We start from the raw sequence: 6,681 nt of genomic DNA on the forward strand, positions 1-6,681 counted from the left end.
TCTCGGCCTATCCTCGGATTGGATAATTGACTAATAACCTCTGGTTTTTAACTATCCGATGACAGCCACCTGGCCCCCTCTCTCCGAACCTCCACCACTCGACCAAGAACCTGTGTGTTGTTTTATTGTAGTGCACACTCAGAAAAATAAAGGTGCCAACTGGAACCAAAAGTGGTTCTTTAGACTGATGCCATAGAAGAACCTTTTTTGGTGCCACAAAGAACCTTTCAAACAATGGTTCTTTGAAGAACCATTTCTTTCAGTGGTTCATTAAAGAACCATTAAAGGTTCCCCAAAGAACCATCAAGAAATGGTTCTTTAAAGAACCATTTTTAAAAAGGTCCTTCAAATGGTTCTTTAAAAGAACCATTTTAAAGAACCTTTTTTCAGTGGTTCTTTAAAAAACCATTTTAAATCTTTCAAAATAAAATGCATCATAAATTGAATTTGAGTAGGGTAAAATAAATACGAGCACAGCATAGACATATATTAATGGTTTATTGTCATTTTGTAGTTACCAAAAGACAAAAAGGCATTTTAACCCTCAGCACAACATCACTACTAATACATGTCACATATTAGTGTTTTAAACAGTAATAATTAAATATATTTGCTATACTATAAATAAATATATATAAATACTATAGCTACAGATAACACAACAAATAATACATGTATTGTTTAATTAATAAAACATCAGAAAGTGATAAAACACATTAGAAATAGCAATAGCTTCATAACAGACCAATAAATCAACACATTTTCATCAGCAGATGTTTGCATGTTCAGTAAAAACATTTCAACAACAAGTTTATGATTAAAATGATCAATGAACTTCAGCCTTACGCTATGTAATGTACGTTTCATGTTGTACTCATGGTCCTTTGTTAGTCCAGTTTAGGATAATGTCTCTGACGTATGTATCATATCAAATATATGTCATATCAAAACAAGCCCACACCTGCAGTTGTTTCAGTTTTTCACTGGTGTTTCCTGGTGTTTCCAGTCACTCAGGCGGACATCCATATCAGCCAACCAAACGACAAGCTCCTCCCTTTGTGCTTCAAATCCCTCCCACTCTGAGACAAGGAGCTGAAAGAGAGAGAAAAGAGTCAATTATAAAGAAGAGAGAAAAGTGAAACCCTCCTCAGAAGGTCTGACTCGCATACCTGCAGTTGACCTGTGATGGACTCCAGTTTGGCGTTCACGTCATCCCTTGCTGTTGCCAGTAGCCGAGTCTGCAGGGTGCCCTGGAAGAGCTGAGTTAATGTTCGACTCCTCCTGGTCAGGCTCTCCAGCTGGATGATCCGAGGTCTCCCCTCTCACCGCTGCCTCTGAACACAGAAACACAAATTTCATCTGAAGCAGGAGGTGCAGATTTTTTTTTGCTATTCTTTTCTAAATCCAGGCTAGATCACGTGGAGGTATTTGGAAAACTTTTTTGGCCAGTGGACGACTGTTGTCTTGCAGAAAGTCAAATCAATCAAACATATGCGATACACAATCAATTCACAAGAACACATTGTAAAAAATAAGTCCAGTTCTTGCCTGATTTCAAGTGAAATCTGCATCAAAACAGGGTGACAGAAGTAAAACAAGTGCACAAAGCCTCACTTCGTACAAGCCTGCTATTACAGTTCTCCTCTATGCAGACGACTTTCCTGTTTTGAAGGCACAACTTGGATCTGCTGTACGAATCTTATGGATACACACTAAATGAAACAATAGTGTGCATGACTCCAGATTCTGATCCCTCATCCTAATATGGTCCCAACATAGCAACAGCAATAAAGCAAATGTTGAGGCTTCAAAATACAAAGTCCATAAACCAATGGCTGACATGGGTTTTATCATAAGGGTGATAAATATACAGATTTCCGTCTGTCTTAGAGATTTGATGTTCATTTACCTGCAGATGCACTATATGTACCTGCTCTGTGGTTTTTCACAACATTTTGCACATCACTATTTAATACAGGAAGTAGGTGAACTAAAACAAGTCATCGTTCTTTGTGAGAGGACCATATTAATGAAACAAACCTCAATGACATCATAGGGAGCCCTAAAGATGCTCCTGCTGCTTCTCTTCCTCCTCATCCTAAGCTTCCTTCTCCTTGTCCTCGCCTTCCATCCAATTGTAATTCAACCTAATTGTGTTTCTCCCCCTTCTCTTCCTCATTTTGTTGGAGCTGTGAACACAATTAATGTGAATCTGGATTAATTTGTGCAAACAAGAAAAATCTACAGCTTTTTGGTCAGAGGTGCTCTTGTGATTTAAGCCGGGTAGAGTAGATTTATGTGTTGATGCTGCCTGCTTCAGCTGAGTGATATTTACACCCTGGCTGGATTACAAACTTTAACCATGTGCTGAACTTTGGCCCAGCGTTATAATAATGTATAATGTGTATAATGTGTATGTGTTAGTCCCCATAGGGAAATAGTTCCTCTGCATTTAACCCATTCACCCAGTGAAGCAGTGGGCAGCCATCAATGCAGCGCCCGGGGAGCAGTGTGTAGGGACGGTACCTTGCTCAGGGGTACCTCAGGGTAGCCGTTCAGTGGAGTTGAACCCCCGACCTTCCGATCATGGGGCCACCACTCTACCTACTGAGCTATCCCTGCCCGTTAATACCTCTTGTTAGTATAACGACCTCTTCTTAGCTTGTATGTATGATGTATGATGGTGGGTAAATGAAATATACAAAATTAACTATATTACAAAAGAACATCTATCTTGGAAACATCAAATGACCGGAGCATAACTTGTCAACTAGTCCAAAAATAAGTTATACAGGAACAGTCAAAGACACACCTTTTCATGTCACATTTCTATTCATTTCTATATAATTCGATTAGACAATAAAGAGTTATCTAATCTAATTATTCATTCAAAACACTTATGCATAGCTGTATTTTATACAGCTCATACAGAATTCAAAGTACAGGTTCATGTGAGTATTTAATGTACAGCTCAGATCTACAGAATTTCAGAGTTTCTAGAGCAGACACAGAGCTCACGCCACAACAAGCTTCAGGCGCCATTTTAGTGACTTTAACAACATATTAATTTTAATTTCGGTCTAGCTGACATTAGGTTATGTACGCAGCACGCAATTGAACCACATATTTTAGAAGCCAAAGGTTCAAATTAGCTGGGAGCACCTTCACTTCATTATAACAGTGGTTTTGTTAGGAAAACAGTTGGATACTAAATTGCGCTGACGTCAACGGCTAACGTATCTAGCTAATCGCTACTGTTAGCACAACATTAACAACAAGCTACAATGACGAGTAACAAAAACAAAACAGTAATAAGGTTTCAATGAAAATGTTTTACCTTTTCCAACAGTCCCAGAATCCACAGCTTCAAAGTCCAGAAGGTACTGAAGACTGTTATCCGTTTCGCTGTCACCGTCCGTGAGTTTTTTTTCCCGAAGGTCAAGGCCCGCCGCTCGCACACTCTGTCTGCGCATGCGCATCCCAACGACTGACCCCCTCCGTCCGCTCCCGGGAGATTATAGTATGACGTGTTCTGACGTCACTCTCTCTCTCCCTGTCATTTATTTGGCTCGAAACACATATTAACAAATTGCTCAGTGATGAACAACTACTCAGATCATTTACCTAAGCAGTGCGCTTTGTCAAAACGAAGTGTGTTCATTACACTGACATTCTGTTCTGCAATTGTTATTTACTTGTATTTTATAATTTGACTTTACATACTGCTGGGTGGTTTGTAAAGTTTACAATAACTAGTATTATCATTATGCTATATTTTCAAAAATATATAATAATCTCAAAAGTAATGCCTTGGAGTAGAAAATAGTAATGCTTTATTAAAATTTAAAACTAAAGTACAGTATTTGAATGTGTGTATTGTGTCTACTGCTTGTTAACTCACCATATTCATAATTGTTTTGTGGGGTTAGGGGTGTGTGTCTGTGTGTGTGTGTGTGTGTGGGGGGGGGGGGGGGGGGGGGGGGGTTAGGGTCTTTAGGCTTTGGCCCCCACCCCTGCCACCAGTATATTTTTAAGGAAATATTTCTGACTTTTATTTGAATATTCAGTTTCCTACCATCTTCTCTTAAAGGGTAATTGCCAGGTAACCCGCCCTCTCCCTTCGCACACACATGCACACAAAGAAAACACACAGTATAATTCACAGCCTCATTATAGTGAATAAATATTTATGCCATTTACACCATCAAACTTAGATAGCTAAGGATGAAGAACCTTTTGTTCTTTAAAGAACCATTTGTAATAGACGTATGATGGTTCTTTAAAGAACCATGAAGACATCTGAAGAACCATTTAAGAACCATAATTTTTCTGAGTGCAGTGTAGAGTTTTCACGTGTATATCTGGTGTTGTTATGTCCATTTTTGTAAGTAGTTGTAAGTAGGTTGTCAAGTCGCGATCACGCTTTGTTCACCTGATGTATATCCTTCACTGCCGCAGCCTAGTAGGCGTGAGAAGCCATTTTTGTTAAACAAGTTTTCTCCTGTTTTGTCATTAGAAAGCTAGGTAAGTGACTTGTCTTTTGTTTGGCTTCTTTTTCATTTGGTGTAGGGAAGCGTAGGGACCACTAGGGAGTTTTGTTTGTTGTTTTTGGCATTGGTCACTGCCGACGAAAATAAATGGCTGCTTAACACTTTAAAAGGTATCGTTGTTGGTGTTCTTGCTTGGGTGGGGAGTGAGTGGGCAAACTTCTTGTTGCGTTTATTTACTCGCCTGGACTAAAAACGTAACAATTGTCATGAGACCTGGGGTAGAGTGAGATTGAAGTCCCCCCTGGCCGCCTCATCATCACAGCTAAGAGATATTGAAGGTCTTAATAGTCAGACTTGTGATCAAAGTTCTAAAACAGAGCTTTCATCTATTTCTTAATAATTAAGCATTTTATTCTTAATCAAGATAAATAAAATACAAATATAATCAATATATTAATGACAGTAATTGAAATAACTGTTTTAATGTCTGAGTTCTGTGGTGAAATGTGTGAGTGCTCATGAGCAGCTACAACCGTGGCAGTTTTGTTTCTAATAACAGGCTTCACCAAGAATCTGACCTTGGTGTGTGTGTGTGTGTGTGTGTGTGTGTGTGTGTGTGTGTGTGTGTGTGGTGCAGGATGGGGGTGAAAGTGACAGCCTGGGGCCAATTATATTAGAAAATGTCTGACTACAAAATGTATGATTCAATAAAATAAGTTATTAAAATAAAAAGTAAAAAAGGTTAATTAACAGATTTTAAAAAGGTTAAAGAAAGTATCCCTCTGTATTTAAAACGAAGAGGGATTATGCTGCAACAAATGTTCAAGTTAAAATGTTCCTCAAATTCTTCATGTTAAGAATAACAAAGAAAATGCAATGAGTTGATTTTAAAGGTTTAAAAAGTACAAACTTTGTGTTAAATCATGTAAGACAGACAGACAGAGAGTGACAAATGTGTGGTGGACAGCGGATGATAAAATGTCAACAACTTGATTGGATTTCCAAAATGTGAAGATGTGATGCCCAGTAGGAAAGGGGGGAGAAAAGGGTGAACAGGTATAAAAATGAGTCTCTTTTACCCAGAGTAAAAGAGACTCTGGGTTCTTCCCTTTTGTCTTCTGTGAGATGAGCAGTTCAGAAAATTGGATCTAAGAGGTGAAAATTCTAGCAGGGACACTAAAAAGGGTAAAGGTCCAAAGTGTGAATTGATTTTGGAATTTATATCTGCTAAAATATCTGCTCAGTTTTGCCTGTTAGATGGTTAATTCGGAAGGATTTTGAGTTACATCATACTTCCACTCAATGCCAAGCTGCTCTGCTTTCCTGTTGGGTGATTATCATTAACTCAGAGCATGGGGATAAGATAAGAACAAACTCAGCTTTAGCTCAGAAAATGTTTTTTAGATTAGTTTAAGTGTTTTGATTATTGTTATATACTGTCCATCAACAATATAACGGTGTTTACTTTTTGCTCAGATCATTTTTTTTTCTCCACACTTACATTACACACTTACCATGTCATTATTTATTTTACACTCATGCATACATTAAACTCTAATAATACAAGCACATCGTCCAGCTGATATACAGCATAATTAGGTCAGCAGTTTCTTCCTCCAACACTTCTAAATACGCTTGCAATGCTGGAATTACAATTGCTGAAATATCCTATATTTGCTATTATTTAAAATAATTTTATAAATTTTATGTTTGTGAGTGCATAAATACCTGAAGTATTTTGGAGATGATTTGATGTGGTTATTCTGCAGAATTTAATTATTAGATTATTTTCAGTTTTGAAATCTAAAGCAAAAATAATATTTTCACAGAAGAATTCATAACTGCAGACAGAAAAATGCTAGAACTGATTTATGGTGTAACATAACCAGTGACTTTCTTTTTTTTTTACTTTGTCTGAGAATTGCAATTAATTATAATAAAACAAAAACAAATGCAAGAATGATCAGCCCTAAGTATATATTTAGGGCTGGATCAGATTACCATGAACCTTATGTTACTTATGTCTAGGATGCTAGGGGCTTCCTATGACACACTGAGTGTCTCTTCTTCACTTATCTTTTTTCCAGTCACCATTAATTATTATTTGTTATCAATCTAATCTCTGGCTCACTTCCACAGCCTTTTGTCCTGTCTTTCTCCTTCCACCCCCAAACTTTTGAATTTATTACGT

General features: G+C 37.6%; 1 long non-coding RNA gene across 1 annotated transcript; it reads right to left on the reverse strand.

Moving 5' to 3' along the window:
* Positions 1-479: 479 nt before the first annotated feature.
* On the reverse strand, positions 480-3,504 carry LOC146713532 (uncharacterized). Its single transcript, XR_014918072.1, has 4 exons — positions 3,338-3,504; positions 2,041-2,189; positions 1,170-1,334; positions 480-1,092 (listed from the first exon to the last, which is right to left on the reverse strand). It is a non-coding gene; the product is annotated as an uncharacterized LOC146713532 (long non-coding RNA).
* Positions 3,505-6,681: the final 3,177 nt, after the last annotated feature.

Source organism: Copadichromis virginalis, linkage group LG3, assembly GCF_057382275.1.
Source record: "Copadichromis virginalis isolate Kocher_CV1m ecotype Utaka linkage group LG3, C_Virginalis_male_GT1.1, whole genome shotgun sequence".
NCBI classification, from domain to species: Eukaryota; Metazoa; Chordata; class Actinopteri; order Cichliformes; family Cichlidae; genus Copadichromis; species Copadichromis virginalis.